This window comes from Vicugna pacos, chromosome 24 (assembly GCF_048564905.1).
Source record: "Vicugna pacos chromosome 24, VicPac4, whole genome shotgun sequence".
In the NCBI taxonomy this organism is placed as follows: domain Eukaryota; kingdom Metazoa; phylum Chordata; class Mammalia; order Artiodactyla; family Camelidae; genus Vicugna; species Vicugna pacos.
Window position 1 is genome coordinate 12,480,880 of NC_133010.1, and position 26,799 is coordinate 12,507,678.

Genomic DNA, 26,799 nt, shown 5'->3' on the forward strand with positions numbered 1-26,799 from the left:
TTACAAGGCATGCAAATCATCAAGCACACACACAATCTGCAGAGGCAAAGTAAGCATCAGAGCCAGGCACACACAGTACAGATGTTAAAACGATCAGATGGGGAATTTAAAATAACTGATCAATATGTTAAGGACTCTAATGGACGAAAAAGAAAACAAGAAAGAACAGATAGGAAATGTCGACAGAGATGGAAACTCTTAAGACAAAATAAAAATTAATGCTTGAAATAAAAAACACTAACAGAAATGGAGCAGGTTTTGCTGGGCTCATCGGTAGACTGGATACAGACGAGGGGAAAAAAGTGAGCTCAGAGATCGGATAATAGTACCTTCTCAAACTGAAATACAAAGAAAAAAATACAATATTTAACAGACAAAACATCTAGGAAATGTGGGACAATTTAAAAAGTTGTAACATATGCGTAGTTAGAGCAACAGAAGGAGAAGAGAATGAAGCAGAAGAAATATCTGTATTAATGATCGCTCAGAACTTTTCAAAACTAATGACAGCAAAAAGCTTCAAATACACATGGCTCACCTACAGGAGTACAGAAACTGCAGGTTATCAAGCAGAAAAACATGAAGAAAAAAAAACCTACAAGGGTCTTCTGGCTCATCATATAAGAAGCTTAAGAAGTTGCCACCCCATGCTAACAATAAGTGAAAAGCTGAACAAACTGAAAAAATCAACAAGGCTTAGATCCTTAAGAGAAGTGAGGTCATGGTGCAAACCACTGCCCCCAATCTGGAGACCCCAACAATGAGAACAGAGAATCACAACCAACTGCAGCAGAACCCCGTGGGCAGAAACTTGGCAGGAACCAGCGCCAGGGGAGAGAAGCCTTAACTGCAATTAACGAATTGCTAGAGGCTCAGTGTGAACACGTCTGAGAGTGAAGAACTCCAGGGGGATGCAGTCATAAGGGGACACCGCACACTTTTGGTGAGTTCTGTCGCCAGATCTACCAGGTCCTCACAATTCAGAGAAAATTCCCCTTGAGCCTCCAGCAGGGGAAGGGGAAGGGGATCACTTTGAAATATACCAGAGCATCCTGTTCTTCATCAGATCTGCCCTCAGGAAGAAACAATTTCACCAGATCCTAGCTTGCTGCGGTTTCATCAGAGCCTAAACAGAGCCACTCCAGCAATCCAGTCCCACCAAAGAGGGGAGAAATCTGAGAAGCAAATGTGACATTCATAGTCCAGAGGCCCAGGCTCACTAAAGACTGAGACCGGATCACAGACTATGGGAGGCTTCCCCGCCCCCCACACCTCACCACCACATCAAAGGTCTATTTACAACAGTTCCTTTTATGCAGTAAATCAGGTCCAGCTATTAAGACAAAGTTAGCAATACATACTAAAAAGCAAAAAGAAAACCACATAGTTTTAGAGGGGAGGGTATAGCTCAGTGGTAGAGTACATGCTTAGCACGCACAAGGTCCTGGGTTTAACCCCCAGTACCTCCATAAGAAAAAAAAAGTTAAATAAAACCCAGAGTTTGAAAAGACAGAGCAAGCATCATTACCAGACATGGCAGGGACCTCGGATTTATCAGACAGGGAATTTAAAACAGTGATTAATCAGCTTAAGGTTTTAATTGATAAAGGAGATGGACTATAAGAACAGATGGACAATGTAAGCAGAGAGAGGAAGAGCCTAAGAAAACACCAAAAAGAATTACTAGAGGTAAAAAGAAAATACTGTAACAGCAATGAAGAATGTCCGATAGGTTTATTAGTAGACTGGGAAAATGGCTGAAGAAAGAATCTGAGCTGGAGGATGTATCAACAGAATTCTTGAAAACCAAAAAGCAAAGAGGACAGACTGAAAATCAGGACAGACTATCCAAAGACTGTGAGACTACAACAAAGTTTTAACACATACATAATAGGAATGCCAGAGAAGAAGAAAGAAAAAAAAGGACCAGAAGGAATATCTGAAACAAGAATGACAGAGTAATATATATATATTATATTTATATATTTATATATATATATATATTTATATATATATTTATATTTATATATTTATACATATATATGTATATATATATATACAAATATATATATATGTATTTATACATTTATATTTTCACATACTTTTTCATTATAGGTTATTATAAGTGCTATGCTGTACACCAAAACTGAACATTGTAAATCAACTATACTTAAAGAAAAAAAGAGAAAAAAAGGATGACTGAAAATGTCTCCAAATTAATGTCCGCAGATCCAGGAAGTTCAGAGCTCAAGCAGGATAAATGCCAAAAAAAACTATACCAAGGCATATTATCATTAAATACAGAAACATCAAAGATTATTTTAAAAATCCTAAAAGAAGCTAGGGTACAGCGGAGAAACTTATCTACAGAGGAACAAATTTAAGAATGACATCCAATTTCTCAGAAATCACACAAGGAAGAATTACTGTAACCAATCACATCAAGAGACTAAAAAAAAAATTACATGATCGTATAAATAGAAGCAGAAAAAACACTAGACAAAATTTAGCACTCATTCACATGTAACTCTTAGTAACCTGAGAATAGAGGGAAACTTCTCAACTTGATAAAGACTGTCCACAAAGAGCCAACAGCAAACATTATATTCAGTGGTCAGAAAACTTGTGGCTTTCCCAGAAAATTCGGTTCAAGGTGAGGATGTCCCCTCTCACCGCTCCTTTTCAACATTTTACTAGAATTATTTGCTAATACAATAAGGCGAGGAAGGGAAATAAAAGGTATACAAGTCGGGAAGGAAGAGGAAATGATTTGCAGGTGACATGATCGTCTATGGAGGAATCTGCAAAAATACCACTAAAACTATTCAGTGATCACCGCAAGGTTTCAGCATATAACATTAATATACAAAAGTCAACAAATTAGTAGAATTTGAAAATAAAAACACTATCACTTATTAGCCTCCCCAAAATGAAACATTTAGGCACAAATCTAACAAAAACATGTTCAAATTCTATTTGAGGAGACCTACTAAACTCTGACGGAAGGATTAAAGAACTAAATAAATGGAGAGAGATGTTATGTCCATGGAAAAGACAGTTCAATAGAGTCAACATGTCAGTTTTTCCCAGCTTGACCAACATCCCAGCAAGTTCTTTTATGGACATCAACAAACTGATCCCAAAGGTTTTTAATGGAAAGGCAAAAATCTAGAATAGCCAACACAGTATTTAAGAACAATGTTATTAGAATGATACCACTTGACTTTAAGATTTATAAAGCTACAGTATTCAAGACAGTGTGATATTGCTAAAAGAACAGACAAATAAAACAATAGAGCTCAGAATTAACTGCCTCAGTCAACTGGTCTTTGACAAAGAAGTAAAGGCAATACAATAGTGAAAAGATTGTCTTTTCAACTTGTGGTGCCGGAAAAACTGGATATCCGTGTGTTTAAAAAAAAATCTAGACACAGATTTCACAAACATTAATTGAAAATGATCATGGATCTAAACGTAAAATGAAAACATACAACTCCGAGAAGGTAACAGAGGAGAAAATCTAGGCGACCTTGGACAGCTGATGACTTATTAGATACAATTCCAAAGACATAATACATGGAAGAAATAACCAACAAGCTAGATTCCATTAAAAATTTAAAACTCTGCAACATGAAAGGCATTGTCAACAGACTGAAAAGGCAATCCATAAATTAGAAGAAAAAGTTTGCAAATGATATATCTGATAAAGAACTTTTTAGCCAAACTATATGAAGAACTCATAAAATCAACAATAAAACAAGGAACTCAATTTAAAAAGTTGAGGCAAAGATCTTAAGAGATATTTCACCAAAGAAGATAATGCCGATGACATATAAGCATACGAAATACACTCCATGTTATACATTGTTAGAAAACTGAAATTGAAACAATGAGATACCACTAAGCACTTTTAAAATGACCAAAATCTAGAACACTGACAACACCAAATGCTGACAAGGATGAGGAGCAACAGGAGCTGTCATTCATTGCCGATGGGATGCAGAACAGTATAGCCACTTTGGAAGACAGTTTGACAATCTGTTACAAAACTAAACACATCTTACCTACAACTCAGTAGTCAGGCTCCTAGGTATGTACCCAAAGGAACTGAAAACTTAAGTCCATGCAGAATCTGCACACAGATGTTTATGGCAGTTTTATCATAATTGCCAAAACCTGGAAGCAAACAAGATGTTCTTCAGTATGTGAATGGAGAAATTGTGATACTCCGGACAATGGAATGTTATTCAGCCCTAAAAGGAAATGAGCCTTCAAGCCCTGAAAAGACATGAAGAAATGTGAATGCACGTTACTAGTGAAAGAAGCCCATCTGAGAAGGCTACATACTATACGATTCCAACTACATGACATTCTAGAAAAGGGAAACTATTGACCGACTATAAGTATCAGTTGCCGGGGATTAGGAGGAAGAGAGGGGGTGACAGGTGAAGCACAGAGGGCTTTTAGGGCTTTTTAATAGGGAAACTCCTCTGTGTGATACTCTAATGGTGGATACATGCTATAAATTTGTCCAAACACATAGAATGTACACCACCAAGTGTGAAGTCTAATGTAAATTATGGACTGCAGGTGATTAAGATGTTCACAGTTGTAACAAATGCATCTCCAACTGGGGGATGTGGACATGGGAGAGACTGTGCATGCGTGTGGACAGGGGATCAGTGGGAAATCTCTATCGTTTGCTAAAAAATTGCTGTGACCCTAAAGCTGCTTTAAAAAATAAACTCTAATAAAAATCAAACAAGTGAACAAAACTACAGGTAGGCAGGCATATCCAAAGTCATGAAAACCAAAGGAAAAGAAATTCTTGAAATAAGCCAGGGAGGTACAGAAGTACCTTATCTGTATAGGAACAAGACAAAAATTGAAGCAGACTTCTCATCAGAAGCCATGCAAACAAGAAGATAGTGGGTGAAATGTTTCATTTTGAAAGAAAACAAATTCAACCTACAATTTTTATATCCAGGAAAATTTTTCTTCAATAATGAAGAAATAAAGACTTTCTCAGGAAAAATTAAACCAAAAACTGATGCAAATCATCACCAGCCAACCAGTCTTTAAGAAATGTTAAAAGTTCTTCAAGGAAAGGGAAATTACACAGGGTCAGAAATCTAGATCTAGAAAAAGAAAGGAAGAGTAGTACTAGAGAAGGAATAATTGAAAGTAAAATAATTTTTTATCTTAAACTAAAAGATAATAGTTTAAAATAATAGCAATAATGTATCAAGTCATCACAACAAATGGCTAAATGAAATGAGTAACAATCTGTCATAAGGTCTGCAGGGTGGAGTTAAGAATACTCTTTTAAATGGTTTGTGTACTGCGTGAAGAAGGATACAGTGTTAGTTGAATGCGGTCTTAGTTTAAAATGTCACAATTTGTCATAGTCTTATGAAATTCTTTACCATGTTTACTCTAATAATAATCAGCTAGTACTTTGTTCTTTACAATAAAAAAGTGCCCTCTGAGCACTAATGAGTGTCAGCTCGCAGTATCAGATATAATTTTGCTTCCCATAGGAACTGATTGATATAAATTATGAATCCTTTAAATCATGCACTTTTTGGTGTTTGTGTCATAGTTCCCTTAAAGCACTTTATGGCATGCCTTTGGGGCCCTGTTTAATGACACTTTCCAGAAATCATCTAACAAACTTTTACTTCACTTCTCCTCTGTTTTCTTTTTCCCTTTATCTTTACTATGCCGTAAGATACCTTAAAATCTTTTAAAGTAAGATAAAGTAAAACACACGAATCAGTAGTGCTCAAAGTATAATCCTGAGGAATACTAAAACAAATTGGAGCAGCAGAGTAAACCAAATGGCATTTATCCTTTCAATCTCCAATGAAGTTATTTATTTTCATAGTTGCCTCGCTGTCTTTGAACCACACTAAGGGAGCAATCATGTCACGATGGCTTTGTCACCTTTTGATATAGTTTCCTTATGTCACATAGTCATTATAGTACTTGTCATTCTTTGAAAAGCACTAATTAATTGTCAGCCAAATAACAAGAATTATTATTGTGACATGGTTTACACTCATCATTTCACAGCAACGTATAATCCTAGAGCTGGAATCTGTTTCAAAGGACCATTTGTTTGAGTCTTTGCGATCAGCTGATGATTACTTGCAAAGCCCTCAATTACAAAAAACCCTGCAGGTTCTCGCAGAGCTTTTCAAAGATCTTTTCATTTGTTTCTGCCAATAAACTAAGACTGAATATCAAATATTTTAATTGAAAAAAACACCTTTCCTTATTTACAGTACACATTTTAGTGTTCCTTGAAAACATTTAATATTTGGAATGATGAGTAAACATTTTCTATTTCTGGGAAATGGCTAGTAGAACCCTCAGTTGAAGGTAAAGAGAAAAAATTACCCCACATTTTAAAGAAAGCTATAAAAACTGAGGTCAGACTACTCTCAGCCTCCTGGGTTTATTAAGAGGCAAACTCAGAGGGCTATGGTCCCCCGTAGCATTATTTCAGGTCCCCCTCAACTTCCTCTAGGCTCTGTGAAAAGAACGGGGCTTGCACACAAAGAGACACATCTTTGGTCCTGACTCTGGTCTGTGGGAAAGTGGTGTGCTGCCTGTATTCCTTGCACGCGCCCTCTCCCACAAACCATGTGAGAGGTGCTGTCTGAAATCATCATTCATGAAGACTGAGGATGTCTGCGACAAGGGGAAGGGGAAATCTCATTCCCTACTTTGAAGTGTAGAAACCATCAGTTTAAGAAACCATCAGTTGTGTCAACTCCAAGTGACAGGGACTCCTAATTTGCTTTCATGAGCTCATCCTAGCTTGTCTTGAGAACAATCTATCAGCTAATTTTTGTGTCCCCCTCCCCCCCACCAAAAAACTGCATGAAATTAAGTACAATATCACTTACTAGTAAATATATATTTATAGAAGATTTCTGAGAAGACAGAAAAGGGCAAATTGCTAATGAAAAGGAGGAGCAATGTAGTAAAGAGTGCTCCCCCAATTATGAAGTTCTTGGATTTCATTTTCACAGATGTATTGTGGGACTATTGTTCCATGGGGTAACTTTTCAGAAATATTGTCCTGGAGTTATTAAAATCATTAATAAGAGAAGAATGCCTATCCACATATCGCCGCTAGTATTTAATACATTTACATTTTGATCAATGAAATAAGACCCATGAAACCAAAATTAAAAAGCGTAATTATTGGAAAAGAATAAAATTACCTTTTTCAGTTGATGTGATCATGTTAGAGAATTCATGAGGATAAGTTACAAAACAGAATTAAGATGAGAACAAAATATACAATCACAAGAAAAATGCTCAACTAATAGCGTTTTTTTACCTATAAGCAATAAAAACTAGACTGTAGAAAATATTTAATAAATTTTTTTAAAAACTTAGAATATCTCAAAGAAAAATGTAAAGAATTCTTGAAAAAAAGGCTGTGCAATCTTGCTAAGAGACTTTTTTTAAGTGTTTGAAGCCAAAGGAAAAATATTCCACATTTTTGCATAGAAAGATAATATTATAAAGTATAAAATATTTCCAAGTTAATATACAGGTTTAAAGCAATTACGATAAAAATTTACTGGCAATTTTTCAGTAACCTGATGAAGTTTATTTTAAAGTTTCTGTAGCTGATCAAACAAGTAAGAAGAAATTAAATTTTTGGAAACAATACACCTTTATGTTATCAAACATACAGATCACAATTCTTCACTAATGATAGTGTGGTTGACCAAAAAAAAAGTCAACAGGTAGATTAATGTGATAAAATGTATGAGGCTTTGAAATAGTAATAAATACAAAAACGTCATAAACAAAGGAATCATCACAAACAAATGGGGAAACAGTATTCAACAGATGATGTTGAAAGAATTGATTGCATATACGGAACAATCAATTAGAGATTTTTCCTCCCATGATGCAACAGAACAAATTCGACTTTAAGGAAAGTATTTTTAAAACTAAAAAGAAGTATACAAATTTCAGAAGAACGTATCTGATGCTGAGGTGGGAGCTTTTCTCCTGAAGACTCACACAAATGAAGACTCCCATCAGCCCATATGGCAGCTTTCCAGTCTGGTATACTGTGGAAATCTGCATAGCTACCCACGAACAGGAAGTGAGGCTTCCTCACAGGGAAAAATCATTGGGAACAAAGTATCAGGTCCTGTGTCTCACTTCTCTCCTTCTAAGGGTTACACAAATTTGTATCCTGTGCTCTGCATGTGTCTGAGGTTTTTCTCTCTAGATCCTTTCTTGTAACTCAAATCGCAGTTAACTTTAGTGGACCCACTTCATATGCAACATAACTGTTAGCTCAAATTTCTCAAGTGACCTGCAAAAACTGAGTTTCTGTTCTTATTTCTAGAAAGGGGTAATATGATTCAGCTCATAAAACAGGGGTTAGTATCTCCAGATCTTTCTCTCCTCGGCCAGACTACTGTTTTTTCTGTCCAGAAGTCTTATCTCGTCTGCCACAGAGTCTGCCACAGAAGTTTTAATTAGCAGGGCTACAATGCTTGTTATTTACAAACGAGCTCAGACTTAAAAAGGGCTGTGTGAGAAAAATACAAATTAAAAAAGATTCAGTTATTTAATTCATTTTCAACTCCTAACCCAGAGGAGAATTACAATGTACTTCTAACCAAAAAATCATAATTGTAATTTAAAGGTAGTAATTTTTAACGGGTACATCTGCTCCTTGTGGTCATTTATGAGTTACTTCGTGTAAGCTTATTTAGAAGACAAAGAGGATCTGGCAGACCTCAAGTTTCTAACCGTTCATTTTAGAACATTTAGAATTTTAAAGCCAGAATCAAAGAAATATGCAAATAAAACACAAGACTTCACCGATTCTTTATTCCTCTCTCACCCCTGTAGTGATTATCTACCAATGTTCTGGCCAGTCCCCTTCATTTATTTTAGACTAAGGCACCTGGTTTTACGTCTTCCTCTACACCCTCACATTCTGTCATCCTCGGTGACATTAACAACAACATGGACCACCCAGTCAGTGTCCTGGATGCTCAGGTCACTCTGGTTCTTGACCTCCTCGTGTCCAGGGACTCTCCTCCAGCTAAGCCTCCAACATCATGGTTGGAGCCTGGCTCTTATCATCTGTCAGTGCTATATCTCTAAAAGCACAAATTCAAGTCTCCCATTCCTTCACCCAACCACCTGTCTTTCCAACCAGTCACCACCCATTCTCCACCTGATATTCATATTTCTGTTCAATTACCCAAATGATAGCCATGACTCGAACTCATTAGGACGTCCTTGACCTCTCTTTTTGCCAAACCTCCATACTTTCCCTTTTATATTGTATAGATGAAATCTCTTCAGTGATCATTTGAAAAAACTCTTGCCAATAGCTTAACAACTTAATTCGCTGGTGCATCATCTTTTTGTCACAGCCATTGGGCAAAGCCCCAACCCTAGATGAATACATCTATATAATTTCTTTGTGGCTGCATCAGCGAAGCCAAGAGCAGTGGAGAAAGTCACATATAGTGCAAGACCAGCTCCACGACAAACTCATGAATGCTGGCTTCAAACAGCACTCAAAACTGCAGAGGAGAACATTTCTACTATAAGCTCGTTCTCCCCTTCTCCACAATGATTATTCTCAAACCCTTCCATAATTAAAAAAATCCAACTCCCCATATTTACATATTCATTCTCATACTCTCTCTACACGCTCTCCCATCTCTCTTCAGTCTTTAACCTACTCTCTAAAGGAACCACACAAAGAACAAAGCCTGTGGCAGCAGGAGGAAGGAAATCAACAGCAGAGACGACGTAAGTAGAACAGAGATTTAAAAAATTAGGAAGGATCAAAGAAACGAAGAGCTGATTTTTGTAAAAATTAAAACAACAACAACTGGTAAACCTTCAGCCAGGCTCATCCAGAGGAAAATAGAGGATCCAAATAAACAAAATGAGAAACGAAAGAGGATAAATAAGCACATATACCACAGTGATACAAAAAACACTACAGTTATTTATCAACAAATTGGACAAACTAGAAGAAATAGTCAAGTTTCTAGAAACATACAACCTGCCAAAACTGAATCAGGAAGAAGAAACAATCTGAAGGGACTGATCACTAGTACTGAAATTGAATTTGTAATTTAAAAAAAAAAAAAAAAGCTCCTAGCTAACAGAAGTCCAGAACTAGATCACTTCACAGGGGGGTTCTACCAAACATACAAACAGCTAATACCTGCCCTTCTCAAACTATTCCGAAAGACTGAAGAGGATGGAACACTTCCAAATTCAGGTCACCATTACCCTGATACCAAAACGAGATAAAAACTACAAAAAAAGAAAATTACAATCCAGTATCTCTGATGAATATAGATGCAAAAATCCCCTGCAGAACACTAGCATACCAAATGCGACAATTTATAAAAAGGATCATACACAATGATCGAGTGGGAGTTACTCCACGATGCAAGGATGGTTCAGTACTTCCATATCCATCTATGTGATACACCACATTATGCAAATAAAGGATAAAAATTACATGATCATCTCAACAGACACGGAAAAAGCACTTAAAATTCAACACCCATTCTGATTAAAATCTCTCATCAAACTTGGTACAGAGGAACATATCTCGACATAATAAAGGCCATTTATGACCAATCCATAGGTAACATACTCAACAGTGAAAAGCAGAAAGCCTTTCCTCTAAAATCAGGAACAAAACAAGGACTCCTACTCTCATCATTTCTATTTAATGTAGGTTGAAAGTTCTAGTTGCAGCAATCAGATAAGAAATAAAAGGCCTTCAAATCAGAAAGTAGCAAAATCGTTACTATTTGTGGATGGCATGCTGCTACAAATAGAAAGCCCTGGTCTCCACCAGAAAGCTATGAGAACTAAAAAATGAAATAAAGTTGCAGGACACAAGATTAATAACAGAAATTTGTTGCTTTTTTATACACTAATAATGAACGATCAGAAAGAGAAAGCGAAAAAAAATCCCTTTTAAAATAGCATCAGGACAAATAAATACATAGGAATAAACTTGATCAAGGAGGTGAAAGGTCTATATACCCTGAAAACTATTAACATCCTGATGAAAGAATTTGAAAATTATTTGAGGAAATGTAAAGATACCCCATGTTCTTGAAGAATTTAAACTGTTAAACTGTTCATACTACCCAAAGCAATCTATAGATTTAATGCAATTCCTATCAAAATACTCATGACATTTTTCACAGAAAAATAAATAATCCTACAATTTATACAGAACTACAAAATACCAAATTCCCAAAGCAATCTTGAGAAAAAAGAACAAAGCTGGAGGTACCAAGCTCCCTGACTTCAGACTACACTACAAAGTTACAGTAATCAAAATAACATGGTACTGGCTCAAAAATAGGCACATAGATCAACGGAACAGAATAGAAAGCCCAGGGTGGGGGTGGGGGGGAGCATGCATTTATGGTTAATTAATCTACAACAAAAGAGACAAGAATATAAAATGGAGAATTACAGTCTTTTTAATAAGTGGTGCTGGGAAAACTGGTCAGCTACATGTAGATGAACAAGACTGGAATATTTCTTCACACCATACTCAAAAAGGATTAAAGATCTAAATGTAAGTTCTGAGACCATAAAACTCCTACAAGAGTACATAGGCAAAACACTCTTCATAACTCACAGCAATATTTTTTTGAATCTGTCTCCTAAGGCAAAAACAGATAAAAGCAAAAAAAAAAAAAAAAGCCCTAATTTAAGTTAAAAGCTTTTGCAAAGAAAAGCCATTGACAAAATGAAAAAACATAATAAATGGAGAACAAATTTGGAAATGAACAATAAGATGGTTACCAGCAGGGAGAGGGAAGGAGGTGGGGAGCAAGATAGCACTATGCAATTAAGAGATAAAAACAACCATGTAACGAATAAAAAAGCAACAGGGATATATTGTACCGCACAGGGAACTAGAGCCATTATTTTGTAATAACTTTAAAGGTAGTATAAACTATAAACTGAATCACTATATTGTATACCTGAAAATATAATATTGTACATCAACTATACTTAATAAAATAAATTATATAAATTATTATAAATTATATGCTATGAATTCTGTGAATAATTTATAATCATTTTGTGAGAATTTTTAGTCAATAAAAATCTACTCATTGCCTTGCTCATCAGGGCAAGGCCACCCCAGATTGTTGACCATTCTAGCTCTACCACCTGCTATTAGCACCTGACAATAGTAGATACCCAAAAATTTTTATTGCTAGAATATTAACAAACACATACACTTTGGTAAACATATTTAGTCAGTTTAAAAATAGCCTTCCACACTCCTGATGCCAGGACAAGCACTGCGCTCCCACTGAACTGTCTTCAGCATGTCTGGTGTAACACGTGTGGACTGATTCCCTTCTTTACACATTCTTCAAGTGAATTCTGTTCTGAACAGTCACTGCTTTTATGTACTTTTCAATTGTCCATTATTTTTCCATTTCTTGCCTTGTATTGAGAAATTAAAATGTGCATTTTTTCCTTGACTGAATTCTATAAATACATGATTTAAAAACACTTGCTGGCAAATGATATGTTATGCACTGTGCTAGTTGCTGAGAAGTGACTTGAGAAGGATGCACGATAAGCCATAAAACCTACCACCCAGGACTCACCATCTGGTGGGAGAGTTCTTACTTTTACAAAGATCTAATTGTTGGGATTGATTGCCATTCAAATGACAGAAAATTCAGATTAACAGAGGCTCATATAAGATGGAAAGTGAGTGCTTTCTCATTAAATATAACTAGTGCCATAAAACTATGGGAGTCCCACGATAATGAAGATCACAGGCCATTCTCTCCCCATAGCCCAGGATGGCTACTCCTGTTCCAGCCATTGCATCTACATTCTGAACAGCCATGAGGAAGAAAGAGAAGGAGAAGGTCACAAGGCCCTCCTTCTATGACATCATATAGATCTTTCCATACTGATACCATTTGTTTTTCCTTTGATGAAATTCAGCCACAAAGCTGTCCCTAGCTGCAATGGTGGCTGGGAAATGGGTGACTGAAAAAAAACTACAAGCTCTAGTACTGAGGAAGAAAGGGAGAATGGATACTGGCAAGCACTCTTTACCACAGTAAGAAACTCTAATATAAAGAAAAGAATGATAAAAAGTAAACTAGAAGCATAAACACACACAATGAGTGAACATTAGAGAAAGTAATTCTTACTAACTTGGAATAGATTTCACCATCATGAGAATCAGTTCTTGATACAGGAAAAATATTTAAACAAATAGATAACAAAGGGTAAGGAAAGGAGAAATCTAGGTATGGAAAAAATATTGAGCAGTGAGGGAAGGGATGAGCAGCCCAGACTGGCCAGAATCCTGGAGGTGGAGTGTGTAGCAGGGGGAATAGAGTGTGATGAAAAGGTAAATTGAGTTTAGCACATGGAGAGCTGTGAATGACAGGCTGAATGAATTCATGTTTGGCATTAACATTCAAGAAACTTGAACCATTACTATTATTTTTATTCCCGTTTAGCTATTCAAATTTGTCCTCCTTTTTAAGCATTCCTCTGTTAAACCTGGAAACTTGTAACCGGTAGTTGACACGTTAAATCTTGCAGTTTGACACAGCACATCACATCATCGATGTTATTTAATAACAGAAAAGTCACAGCATGGAAACAGTTATCACTGCCCTGGCTCATCCTGTCTGGTTGAAATTACATTCCCCAGAGGCACAGGCAGCTTAAAGTAGAGCCACTGATTTCCCCACATCCATTCAGACCCAAGCACCTTCAGCCTCTCCAGCCAGACGAGGAACATGCCGCTTTTTTCCCGGGTGTTGGTAGCAGCACAGGGTGGAATGGGGGTAAGAAAAGATCGACAGCTGCCTCCCGTCAGCCCGGATGCTCAGCCTGTGAAGCAATCATCCGAGTAAGGGCTCGGGTTAAACTGCCATCCCTGGCTACTGACACGTGTTGTTAGAGGAGCAGCAGGGAAGGGACTGTTCTTCCTGATCCATGAGTACCTGGATCTGGGGCTTTTGTCGAAGCTCCCTCACTGGGATGAGCTCGGATTGGAAAAGTGAAAACAAAACATTCATGCCTCTGATATTTCCGCTGCCAGTCGTTTTACCCCTCCCTGTAATTATACAAAACATGACTAATGCCAGCTTAACTTTGACTCATTCTGCAGTGAAGACATTTGACCATCTTTTGTCCTGATCTATGGGAATGGTGTGAGGTCACATGACCCACAGAACTTTCCTAGAGAGAAAGATGATGCTGTTTTAGAAAGGGCAAAAGCTTTGCTTATAAGAAACAGAAGTATAGAGACATATCCACTATGGAAAACAGAAGGCAGTTGAGATGTGCATCATGTAAAAGAGGCCCATCAATGAGGAAGTTGGCTTTTTTCAATTCTCTTTTTTTTTTAATGTAAGGTGGAAACTTTCAAACTGTTATTCAATGAATTTCTGAGCCTGGCTTTTTAAATTTAAACCCACACACCCACACACCCTTTTCTCATTAAGCTCCCTGATGAGAAGCTAATTCTCTACCAGTAGAGACTGACTCCGAGGTAACCCAGCTTTCACCAGGCTGCATCAGCCTGTGGGTGTGGGAGGTCACGTTAGGGTGAAGGGGAGCGGGTAGCTGCCTCAGAACATCGCTGACAACCTCGAGGCCCCTCACTTGTTTCTGGAAGCTCCAGGACGCTAAATGAAATAAGTCAGTCAGAGAAAGACAAATACTTACATGTGGAATCTAAAAAACAAATGGTCAAACATAACAAAACAGAAGAGTTATAGATACAGGTGGTTGCCAGAGGAGAGGGGATGGAGGGGAGAAATAGGTGAGGAAAATCAGAAGGTGCAAACACCCAGCTGCAAAATGAACGTCAGAGGCATGAACTGCACAGTGTGGGGAGTATGGTCAATAAGTATGCAATGTCTTTGTACGGGGACATAGCCTATGCTGTGTAGTAGGAACTAACGCTGATAGTGTTTTAGGTCTGTTACACTTTAAGAACAAACTTATAGAAAAAGACTAGATTTGTGGTTACCAGAGCCAGGGATTGAGGGGAGAAGGAATTGGATAGACACAATTAAAAGACACAAACTTCTAGTTGTAACTAATTACTAAGGATGTAACGTCCAAATGATACTAACACAGCTGTAACGTTACATACGAAAGCTGTTACGTGAGTAAAACCTAGGAGTTCTCATCACAATGAGATACTGTTTTCTATTTATTTTCTACTTCTTTAATTTTATATCTATACAAGAGGATGGATGTTCACTAAACTTACAGCGGTAATCATTTCATAATGTAAAGTCAAATCATTGTACCGTACACCTTAAACCTACACAGTGCTGTATGTCAATTCAGTCTCAGCCAAACTGGAAGAAAAAGGTTTCTTTACCAATTTCACCGTTAGAAAAAACTAAAGAGCGACAGTCATCCAGGGTTATTCCCCCAGGCCTCTAGCAACCAGTGGAAGCCCTGTACTCTAGCTTCTTATAATAAACCCCTCACAACAGAGTTACTTCCTGCATCTCACGGGCAGCTTCTCAGTGATTTCAGTGTTTCCACCTGTTCCGTGACATCAGCATTGCGGCAGGTTGTGTGTGGGGGTTGGGGAAAAGTCTACATAGTTATCTGGGCAGCAAACCGTCATTGCTTCCATCTCGTATTTCCCTCCCTTCCCTCACTCCGCACACGCATGCACGCACAAAATCCCTCAGCCCCTCTCCTCTGCGTGCCAACTCCTTCAGGGAGCTCAAGCTCCACCTATCAACCAGCTGGGAGAGAAAAAAAAAAAAAACGATTTAAGAAAAATTCACACAAGAACTCAACATCATTAGTCGTTAGGGTAATGCAAACACCACAATGGGATACCGCTACACGCCAATTCTAATTTCAAAAGGGCTAAAATTATAGAGGGGGAAAAGTTAGAACACCAAGTGCTGGTGAGGGTGGAAAGCAACTAGAATTCTCACACACTGCTGGTGGGAAAGCGAATGCTTCGGCTACCCTGGAAAGCGGTTTGCTGTTCTCAGATAAAGTTAAACAGACATTTACCGGGCGACTCAGCCACTCTGGTCCTGGGTATTTTACCAAAGAGAATACAAACGTATGCTCACCCAAAAATCTCTGAGTAAATGTTTATTGCAGCTTTATTCATAATTGCCAAAATCTGGAAATAACCCAGATGCCCTTAAACTCAAGCACAGATAAACAACCCGAAGTCTAGCCTATCAACGGAGTAACTCAGCGAAAAAGGGAAGGAAACAAACAGGCAACACACAGAATTTTCGGCGAGGGGGTGACAGAACTGTTCTGTGTATTTGTCAGACCCATAGACCTGTGCTTCAAAAAGAGTGACTTTAACTGTATACACATTTTCTTTTTTTAATTGAAGTCAGACTTTGTCTTAGTTCCTCACGCAAGGAACTTGGAAATTACCACTCGGCCGTAACGAGCAAAAATCTGAACAAACCGGAAAAAATCAACAATTCTTGGATTCCTAAGAGAGGGGAGCACACAGGGCAAAGTTCTGGACTCGAAACTGGAGAGACCCATGGGGGAATCCAAAGAAAAACCGCTTACCAGAGCAGAGAGCGAAGAGGAGCAGAGTATCCAGGGCCGGGACGCCGCTGGGGTGGCAAGGCCTGAACCGCAGCTGACCAACTCCCGGAGCCTGCGAGTTACAGAATCCAGGGGGGGCCCTGTCAGAGGGGCCCCCCTGCGATGCGTGAGCTGTACCTCCAGGAGCTCAGATTCCAACAGCAAAGAGCAGGGAAAGACCCCCTTGGGCATCAGAGGGCCGGGAGGTGAAGGCACCATCTTGATTGAGGCGGAGCGCCCGGTCCTTCTTAAGAAGCCTCGCATCAGGGGAACCCAATTAACCAGAGCCTCAGCTGCCGGGGCTTAATCAGAGCCTAATTGTCGTGGGAAAGGAACGCGCCCGACGCCAGCCCACTCCAGCCAGCCAGTCTCCCCGTCTCACCCGAGGTGGAGAGAGGAGGAAACTGAGGAAACTGTGAAGGTCACAGCCCAGAGGCCCCTGCTCACTGAAAGACGGAGACCTCATCACAGCAAGATGGAGAGCTTCCCTGCCCTCAACACCTCAACACCGCGTCACCAAAGACCTTTCATACCAGTTCCTTTTACCCAGTAAGTTGCGTCCAGCTGTGAGGAACAGAATGCCAAGGCATGCCAAAGGGCCAACAACAATTTGGAGAGAGCAGAATCAGAATCAGAAGTGGCAGGGGCGTTAAAATGATCAGATGGGGAATTTTTAAAAAATGATGAATATTTTAAGGGATGGAGTAGACAGCATTCAAGAACAGATAAGCGATGAAGGAAATCCTAAGGGAAAAAAACCGAAAGAAATGTTAGAGACAAAAAAAGCTGCAGAAATAAAGCCTTCAATAAGCTTATTAGTAGACTAGACACAGCTGAGGAAAGAAATCTCCAAGCTAGAAGATGTACAAGAGTATTTCAAAAACAGAAAAGCAAAGAGAACAATGACTAAAAAAAAAAAAAGAACAGAATATCCAAGGACTCTGGGGAAACTACAGAATGTCTAATGGACATGTAATAGAAATTTCAAAGAAAAAAGAAGGTAAGAGAAGAAATATTTGCAACAGTAACAGCTGGGATTTTCCCCCAAATTAATGTTAATCACCAAACCACAGACCTGGGAAGTTCAGAGAACACCAAGAAGGATAAATGCCAAAAAAATCCGCACCCAGGCATATCATACTCAAATTTTTTTTTATAAAAGAAAGAAAAATCGAAGATAAAGAAAAAATCCTAAAAGAAAGCCAGAGGGAAAAATAAAAACCCCTTACCTACACAGCAATAAAGGTAAGAATTACACCCAACTTCTCATAAACCACACAAACAAGAAAAGAGTGGAGTGAAATATTTTTTTAACACATTATTGATCACCCACTGTGGATCGGGTGCCCCTGAGGAAACACCTGTCATCCAGATTTGGGTGATGTGGAGATCAACATGTTAAAACTCCACCCACCTAAATTCTGTACCCTGCAAAATTATCCTTCAGAAATGGAGGAGAAATAGACTTTCTCAAATGAAAATTGAGGGGCTTTGTTGCCAGTAGACTTGCTTTGCTAGACATGTTAAATGAAGTTCTTCAGAGAGAAGGAAAAATAATATAGGCCAGGAACCCAGATCTGTATAAAGAAAGGAAGAGCACTGAGGAAGGAATAAGGCAATAAAAACTGTTATTTTCTGTTTTCTTATTCTTAATTGATCGAACATATAACAGTTCAAAATAGTAATAGGAACAATGCATTCAATTCTGTATGTTGGTAATAATAACGTGTATTATAGGTATATGCTTATATATGGTATATAAGCTTATATAAGGTAAATGAATGACATCAATAATCTAAGGGATGGGAGGCAGGAAACTAGAATATTTTGTTAGGATAAGCACTCACACCGTCAGTGAAGTGGTAGAGTGCCATTAAAAAGGGAATTTGGATTATTTGTAAATGTGTATATGTATATTATGATCTCTAGTTCAACCATTAAAAAAGTAAAAAAAAAAGTATGACAAGCTAAGAGAGAAATGGAATCATGTAAAAAGCTCAATTAAAACCACAAAAGACAGGAAAAGAGAAGACAAAAGCAGGAACAAAGGACAAGGGCAGCAGATAGGAAACATTGATGAATATGGTAGATTTTAGTCCATCTATTCAATAATCATGGTGAATGTCGATGGTCTATGAGAAACACATTCACTAACCAAAGTACAATAATTGTGGAAACATGGAACCGGGGCTCTTTGGAGAAGTGGTTGAATCCAGGGATGGGGCAGGGAAGATGAGATGAGGCTGGGGCATCTCGTAGTGCCAGAAAGTAAATAACTTCTCAAATAGGACGTGACATGTTGAACAGACACAGTCACTGACATGAAGGAGCGCCCAATGGCCAAAGCTGGAGTGATTTAGGCAAATGATAAATAACGATAATATTGGATTATAACACAGAGAATAAAATAAATACGCATAAGTCCATACTGACAAACGCAAATCAGTGAATAAATTACGAATTTATGGAGGAGTCGTCTTCCTTCCAGAATTTCAATTAATAAACATTGAAAGAATAAGAGAAAATCTCCATTAGAATGCCACCGTAGTAACTGTTGTAGGCAAGAGTCACCAGTGGGGCAAAAGTCTGAAAAGAAAGGGTATTTGTATAGCGGCAAACTGGGAAGTGTGAAACCTGACACAACCTTGAACTAGTGATCACGGTTACCGTCACTACTGATAAGACGTGTCACACTCACATGCCCGGGGATGTCATGAAGCACCGAGGAAGCCACATCACGTTTGTGATATTTCCCCTCAAAATACATAACCTCAATCTAATCATTAGAAAGTATCAAACTCAAATTGAGATACATTCTATTTAAAAAAAAAAAAACTGACCAACACTCTTCAGAGATACCCAGGAAGGATTGAGAAATGGTCACAGACTGGAGACGACTAAATAGTCATAACAATAAATGCAATGTGGGATTCTGGATTGGATACTGGAAACGAAAAAGGATGCTACTGAAGAAACCGGTAGATCCAAATGAAGATTTCAGTTAACAGCATTGCACCAGTGTTCCTTTCTTGGTTTTGATAAATGTACTATGATTATACAAGATATTAATGTTAGGGAAAACTGGTTGATGGATAGGAACTCTATTATTTTATAACTTTTCTCTACATCTAGAATTATTTCAAAATAGAAAGTTTAAAAAAAATCTTATTAGAAACATGAGTGATCAGGGAAAACACGGGCTCAGTTAATAAACTCCAAAAATGTTTGCTCCCCCAGCTCAGGCTCAAAGATATACAAATATAATATTACCAGAATTAGCATATGACAACTGGGTGAAAGTTGCACAGGAAATTACATTCTGTCTCACAGCAGGTAGACTATGTTTTATATTTGTGTAACTGAGAACTAATTCCTGGAGATTCCTTAGCATGAAAGAAAAGTCTGTCCCAAATGTGTGTTGAAGGCTCTATTTCTAGAAAAGAGCAGAACCACTGGCAAGTTGTAAATGACAGATTTTTTTTTTACCATGTTCTCTCATCAAGGTTCTAAATTTTTATGTCTGGATTCCTCCAGGGCAACCTGTTAACAATAATATAATTTGGGACTTCACTATATGCTATGCATGTTGTATCAAAAAAAAAAAAGACTCCTTTCTGTGTGGGTAATTATAGAGCCTTATGATTTCTCTGCAATGAAAATGAGATTTTATGATAAATGCCAAAGCCTCCATTTCAAAAATTGAATGGGATGGTACTCAACAAAATGCAGCTAGCTAAATTTAGGACAATAAAAATAAGAGTCCAATCAAGAATATTCTCTGGCTTTGGGCCCACCCCATTTCATTTGATTGTGAATAGAATACATTTCCATTCACAATAATCCCTTGCCTTCTAGCACTTGGTTATTCTTAGAGAGGCAACAAGTGTCAACAACCACATTTGGTCCATGATAGCTGCTTTTTCACATGAAGGATCTATTCGTGTTTATCATTGCCAGTTCAAGTTGGCCGCATGCTTGCTGACACTTTACTAGAACGACCAATCAAGACGTGCTTCTCTTTCTTGGTTTGCCTGGTGTGCAGTTTATACCCAGGCAGCCTCACCTCCTCTTCTATCTGAAGTAATGTGTCTTCTGGTCTCAATGCAGTGCTAGAGTCTGGATCAGAGATTTGGAGTCCATCGTATATTTGTTGCCTTTATAAGGATAGGAATGTGTTTTGTTATTCTCAGTTTTCCATCCTTCCTGAAACAATTTCTCCTTTTCTGCCTTCTCTGCAGGCTGGGGGGGGGGGGTCCCTACTTTCTAGCTTTCATGTGGACTTGGCTAGTGTGGGCCACAGGAAGAGATCAAGAGGTGGACCTGGTATTTTCCTTTGTCTTTCCACTTGCCTTGCAATACTTCTGACAGTGGTTGCATTCCTCATGAGAACAGATCTGCATCCTAGATGTGGAGTTGCCTTCCCTTTCAAAGTGCTACTGTCAAACCATCACACTTGGAATGGCTGAATGCATTATTTAGTGCCATGGTATCCCACACAACATCATCTTTGACCCTGGAACATTTTATGTCAAAGGCAGTTTGACAGTATCATCACCCTGAATTTTACTTGTCTTACCATGGACCCCATCATCCAGAAGCAGCTAGTGTTTGGGCTTTTTTGGAGGTGTTCCAAGTCGAGGAAGTTCTCTTCTGGTCCTAGTTGGCTCAGAATTTTCATCACAAATGGATGCTGAATTTTGTCTTTTTTTTTTTTTTTCTGCATCTGTTGCTATGACCATATGATTTTTCTCCTAAGCCTACTGATGTGGTGGGTTAGATTAATTTTCTTTCAAATGTTGGACCAATCTTATATACCTGGAGTAAATCCCACTTGGTAGTGGTAAATAAATCTTTTTCTACATTGTTAGTTGACTTGCTAATATTTTGCTGAGGAATTTTGCAACTAGGTTCATGAGAGATATTGGCCTGTAGTCTTCCTTTCTAGCAATGTCTTTGAAGAGATTGGAGACAATTGTTTTGATTTCTTCCTTGAATGTGGCAGAATTCATGAGGGCACCCATATGGGTGCAGTGCTTTCTGTTTGGGAAGGTTTTTTATTACAGATTGAAATTCTTTAGCTGGTAGAAATCTACTTATGTTATCTATTTCTCCTTGTGTGAGTTTCAGTAGATTGTGTCTTTCAAGGAATTGGTTTATTTCATCTAGGTTGTCACATTTGTGTGCACAGAGTTGTTCATAGTATCTTAATGTCCATGGAATCAGTAATGATGTTGCCGCTTTCATTTTAGATATTAGGAATTTATAGCTTCTCTTTTTAATTTCTTAGTAAACCTGGATAGAAGTTTATCAATTTTACTGACCTTTTTAAATAACCAGCTCTTGAGTTCATAGATTTTTTCTCTATTGATTTTTCAAATTATTGATTTCTGCTTTTATTTTTATTACTTATTTTCTTATACTTACTCTGGATTTAGTCTCCTTTTTCTGATTTCCTATGACGGATGCTTAGATATTTGATTTTAGTTTTTTGTTCTTTTCTAATATGTGTATTTAAAGTTAAAATTTCCCTTGAAGTTCTGTGCTTTTGCTACATCTCAGAAACTTTGATAATTTATATTTTCATTTTCATTTAGTTCAAAATATTTTAAAATTCCTCTTGAGACTTCCTCCTGACCCATGGGTTAAGTAAAAGTGTATTGTTTAATCTCCAAATATTTGAGGGTTTCTGAGCTATCTTGATTTTACCAATCTGGTTTGTTTGATGACAGCATGCTTTGAATGATTTATATATTTTAAATTTGCCAAGGTGTGCTTTATGGACCAGCATGTGGTCTATCTTGGTGAATGTTCTGTGTGAGCTTCAGAAGAATTTCTGAATTCTGGCATGGTTTCTAAAGAGAAATATGATGTAATTACTTTCCCTGCTCCTCTATATGTAAGGCGTCTCCCCTCCATGGTATCTTTCCAGATTTTTCTCTTGTCTTTGATTTTCTGCAGTTTGAATACAATATGCCTGCCTGAGTGTAGTTAATGTAGTTTATGTATTTATTCTGTTTCTTGTTGTTTGAGTTTCCTGGACCTGTGATTTAGTATATATCATTAATTTTTGAAAATGTTCAGACATCATTGCTTCAAATATTTATCTTCCTTTCTCTCTTTCTTCTCCTGATAGTCCCCTTGTGTGTATTACACCTTTTGTAATTGTCCTACATTTTTGAATATTATGTCTGCTTTTAAATTTTTTTTTCTCTCTGCATTTCAGTTTTGGAAGTTTCTATCCACATTTCTTCAAGCTCAGAGAACTTTTTCTTGGCCATATTAAGAAGATTAACGAGTCCATCAAAGGCATGCTTCATTTCTGTTACAGCGTTGTTGTTTTTATTTCTAGCATTTCCTTTCGATTTCTCCTTAGCATTTCCATTTCTCTGCTTACATCACTCATAGTTCTTGCACTTTGTCCACTTCTTTGTTAGAGCCCTTATCATATTAATGATAGTTGCTTTAAATTTCTGGTCTGAATAATTCCAACATCTCTGCCTGGTTCTTAGTCTGGTTCTGATGATTGCTCTATCTCTTCAAATCCAAAATATGGAATAAATGCCTTTTTACAAGGTACAATCATGAATATCACCCAATGAACACCTCATTCAAAGAGACTCCCAAAGGAGGGACTCTGCCATCTGAAAAATGTTTGCTTCCTTTGTAGCTGGTTTATAAACCTCAAAGAGGCATTTATTCCACATTTTGGATTTGTCTAGGAAAAGGACAGAGATTGCCTAGGATAGCTGGTCATGCTCGTGAAAGGTTGCTTAACATTTAACGTTTTACAGGAGCTTACTAGTCACGTTTTGGAGACAGAAACGATAACCTTAAGTTTTTGAACCAGTGTTGTTACGATTGAAATAAACTATAGGCCACAAGAATATTTTATAAACTTGCTGGAAGAATATTACTAGTCAATGCTTTGACATTTCAAAGTTATGATGGTAGGGTTGGAACATTTCTATTCGGTGATCATAGACTCAAAATAAACGAAGGGCAGGGTAAGGGAAAATTCAGAAGTGGGAAGAGATTCTGTTTACATTTGTGAAGGCTCTGTCTCTTGCTATGTCTTAGTTAAATTCTGAAAAAGGAACCGTAACCTTCAGGAGATATTCAGTGGAAATTGCACGTTAGGCTGGTGTCTATCTCTCCAGGGACATTAAATGGTTCTTGTTTCATCTCCCAAAAATGGAACATTCAACCTTCATGACACATGCAAAATACTGTATTTTAAACTTAGTCTGTAGAATATGTGTGTTACAGAACGTAGAATATTTTTATCAAAACTGAAAATGAACTGACCAGCCTTGTGTTATCAACCTGGGCTATTCTGTTAGTCAGAAAAACACTCAGATCTCTGGGTCTAGTTGTCTCCTACAGATTATAAGTAAAATGTAACAGTGCCTCTAGCAGATCACAATTCTATCTCAACAAAAAGTTCTCCAATAATCCTACACAAAAATCACCCTCTATGTGTGTTGGCATAATTTTAATTCTTTCTTTCTTCTGTAAATCAAAAGCATTTAAGCTAACTTGGGTGGTAATTTCTTTATGATGAGGAAATGTCTGTTCTAATTGGCTATGATTTTCCACCCATGCCCATGCCCAGATCCTTAACCATTCATATCATTCTTTTAACTATGATAATCAGTTTTCTTAGCATCTGTTTCCTTTTTTTATTGACTATCTGACATGGAAAGTCCATAAGTATGGAGACATTAACATCCTAACATAAATTCAGATTTCCTCTTCATTGGTTATTACATTAGGAAAAACTAGTTATGAGATTTTACTTTTGCCATATGAAATTTTCACATTTTTACCTAAGAAGAAGATAAAAATTTACTGTCCAGAGGTCAGAGAGTAAATGAGAAAGGAAAGGACTGTGCGTTGTGGGTTTTGTAGAAATTTTTGCTTTAGTGAAAATTACCTGCTAAAAGAAATTAAGTGAGTTAAAATCTGATCTTAATGGTTAATAACAGCAGTTAGCAATTAGCGTTCATTTACTGACAGCCAGGCTCTATTTGAAATATTTCAATTGCATTGTCTATGCAATCCCTTCAGTAGCCTTATGAGATATGAAATTTCATCTCATTTTACTAAGGATGAAACTGATAAACAGGGAGCTTAATTCACCCAAAATACACAGCTGGAATTGCAAGAAATGAGAGCCAGTCAGTTTGGCTCAAGTCTGCCCTTGTAACCACACCATCATTGCCTCCAACATCCTATTCACGTCGAGTGTGCCACAGTGTAGTGTCCCATCCGCACCCAGTATCCTTATTCATCTGCAGCTGCTGCCAGTAAAACAACAATGAAACCACCTAAAACTGTATATATGAACATCAAAAACAAACACATGCCAAACCTACAGTATTGAGTCTTTCTAAAACCTCAAGTGAACAAAGAACAGTTTCCCCTTTATTTCCGGTATGTGTAAACCTTAGGCGTTTTATACATATATTTTTATACTTTTTCTCTGACATATATGTTTTGTATTTTCTTTACAATCTTTTTGCTCCCCACGTAGTTCATTATTCTTTTTCTTCCTCTCTGTACCAAAAAAAAAAAAAAACTTAGTTTCTTATGTTGTTTCCTATAAAAATACGGTGCTGCTTTCCCATAAGACCCACTGTCCTGTATCTCTATTTGACAATTTAACTACTTACATTATCTATGATGGGGTATATCTTTGGATTGTCACCAGAGAGAATTTTCTTTCCTGTGTGAATTCCATCCTGCTTCTGCTTTACATCTTTTTATTCTCTTCCTGTGTTGAACAATGGTAAAAAGGTCACGTCTATCGTACAGAAAATGTGTATTTGCCACCTGGTGCTTCTGATTTAAAAAAATCAGCTTCTCCACACGGTTTAAAAGAAATTTTGATGGAAGCAATGTAGATTCTTAGCAGAAACTTGGAAACAGGTGTATTTTTCCTCAGGTATAATAACCTCTCAATGATTTTGTGACAGTTTAAAAATGTTACCTTAATCACAATGGTGAACCTTAATGAAAGTTCGTGCCAGATAAAATGGGAAGTTGAAGGTCACATGAAACTTGACATATTTCATAAAACTAACTTTGAGTTTCACAATTAAGTCAGATGTTATGAACTATTTCCTTGAAAAGCAGGGAGAAGAGCACCAGAGATCCTACATTTCACACAAAAGCCTTTTTCACGGAAAGTGAGAAATCAGTACCGAGTGGCCCTTGGTGAATATGAACCAGCAAGGGTGATCTGGTGATGAACTTTATCTACAGAAGAAATTTCAACTAGATTTGAATTAAAGAAAAGAAAGAAAACTGCAGTTTCTCTAGTGCTTCACGTGCGTCCAGTAATAGTGTAGGCATTTTCATATACTGTTATTTAATGGAAATTCCCTCAATAGCTTTCACCTGAAAGCATTGGAAGTCTCAGTTTTCACAGATGATGGAAAAGAGCCTTAAAATGCTTGACTCAGTTGTCAAGTAAACAAACTGGGATTCAAACCACTGTTCCGTCTAACATTCAGCCTCTCCTACGACACACAGGGCAGCTTTGTTAAGGACTGACAGGAAAGAGCCAGTCATAAATGGTGCGTGCAAACCAGAAACACCTTCGCTTCCCAAGTAACCCCCCCCTTCTCTTTGCTGATCCTTCACATTCTCAGAATTAAGGGTTGGTTGGTTGGTTTCCCTTGACCTAATATTTATTATCTGCTTCTAAAATGCAAACGTTCCAGGGAGAGGTAACAGAATATTCTGTATCAGTCACTGATGCTTTAGTGTGAATAAGCCCTGAAGCTTCTTTCTGGAAAGGGAACTTTTAATAGAAGCGGGGCCCAGTGGGGTAGTTGGAAGATACATTTCAAATACCACAGTTAGCTCGTCTGTGGGCAGAATATCAGGCTTTTTTTTTCAAAGCCAATTTTTTTTTTCAAATTAGAAACACAAAAAAATACAGCTCTAAAATAGCACCTTCAGACCTCTTTATGGAGTTTATTGAGTCTAAAGTTGATGGAAGAATTTTTCCCTGGTAGATGGCTAAGACTTGTCAGGCATGTTTTAAAAGGAAGCTTACGTGTGTCTCCGGAGTTCATCTGAGATTATTTACCAAAGAGAAAATAGTTGTGATCTAACCTTTGGAAAATCTCTAGATGTCTGTTTCTT

General features: G+C 37.6%; 1 long non-coding RNA gene across 1 annotated transcript; it reads left to right on the forward strand.

Moving 5' to 3' along the window:
* The first annotated feature begins 13,035 nt into the window (after window positions 1-13,035).
* On the forward strand, window positions 13,036-25,958 carry LOC140688886 (uncharacterized). The gene is made up of 2 exons (XR_012063731.1): window positions 13,036-13,147; window positions 25,780-25,958. It is a non-coding gene; the product is annotated as an uncharacterized lncRNA (long non-coding RNA).
* Window positions 25,959-26,799: the final 841 nt, after the last annotated feature.